Below are 1,262 nucleotides of genomic sequence, written 5' to 3' on the forward strand. Positions count from 1 at the left end.
GAAAAAGCAAGAAGTTTGACTTCACTGGAAACCAGAGCAGCCAGAGTCTCACGTTGATGATGAACTATTTATTTTTTCCTGTGGCGTGTTTCGCCCCATATATCGGGTGATAAATAAACAGTTCATTTATCAAACAGAAAAACAAAACGGACATTTCTTAAGTCTCTGACCACTAATATTAATGATATAATATTGTTTTAATTGTGTAAACTGTCACTAGCTAGCATGCTGGTACCAAGGGGACAGTCGTGGTTTTCTTTTTCTTTTTCAGATTGTTCCTGTTTGTCATTAGCTAAGACATTCTTGTGTGTCAGTAACAAACTCTAATCTCTGAACTTCCAGTAATAATTGTTCTCAGGTCCAACATCTGCTTTACATCATTACAGCCAATGCTGTGCTGCCACCCTGTGGACCAAGAACAAACTGCTGTATTCTGTCACATGGCTGATTCATGTGTTTGTAGTTACATGGCCTGAATTAAAGACCAGAGATCAACAGTTTGGATTCATTAAACATGAGACACCTGAGTGTGGATTCAATCATGATGATCAGTTTATTGATTACTTCACTTCACACACTGAAACACATTCAACAGCTTCAGTTACTGTGATATATTAATGATACTTTTCTTTGGTTCTCTCCAGAATATTTCCACTCTTTGTTTCTCTTTGTCCATTCAGCATCATTGTCTCTCATTTTCTACAGTGACATGTTCTCTTAACACCTACATGACTGTCTTAACTAGAGGATTTACAAAGAAACTTCACAATTTCAATCTTCACAATTTTCCCTTTAAAACAAAAAGACAAGAGATAAAATAAAAGACAGAATTAAAACCTTTATTCCTCAGAGTTCAGTTGAAGCCAGTTTATTAAACACAGGTTAATCTCATTTGATTTAATTCACACCAGTAGAATTTCTGTCATCAGTCATGATTTACTCTCTTCCTGTTGTTCAGATAGAAACAACTTTAACACAATCACAAAAACAAACTCTGATATCTCTGTATTAAAGACACTTAGTAATTGAGATCATAAAACATCTGTTTATCAGAGAGAAAACTGTCAATCATAAAGAAAATAATACATAATAATCAAAATATGGTTTCTGTATCTCCAACACACAGTCATGATTAAACTACTACAAAGTAAAAACTAGAGAAATGACTACGTTGGTGTAGCTACTACGTTAGTCATCATCTACCTACTAAACACTATTAATCCCATAGAGCAGCATTAATGGGGGGGGGGGGGGGGGGGGGG

Source organism: Mugil cephalus, chromosome 7, assembly GCF_022458985.1.
Source record: "Mugil cephalus isolate CIBA_MC_2020 chromosome 7, CIBA_Mcephalus_1.1, whole genome shotgun sequence".
NCBI lineage: Eukaryota > Metazoa > Chordata > Actinopteri > Mugiliformes > Mugilidae > Mugil > Mugil cephalus.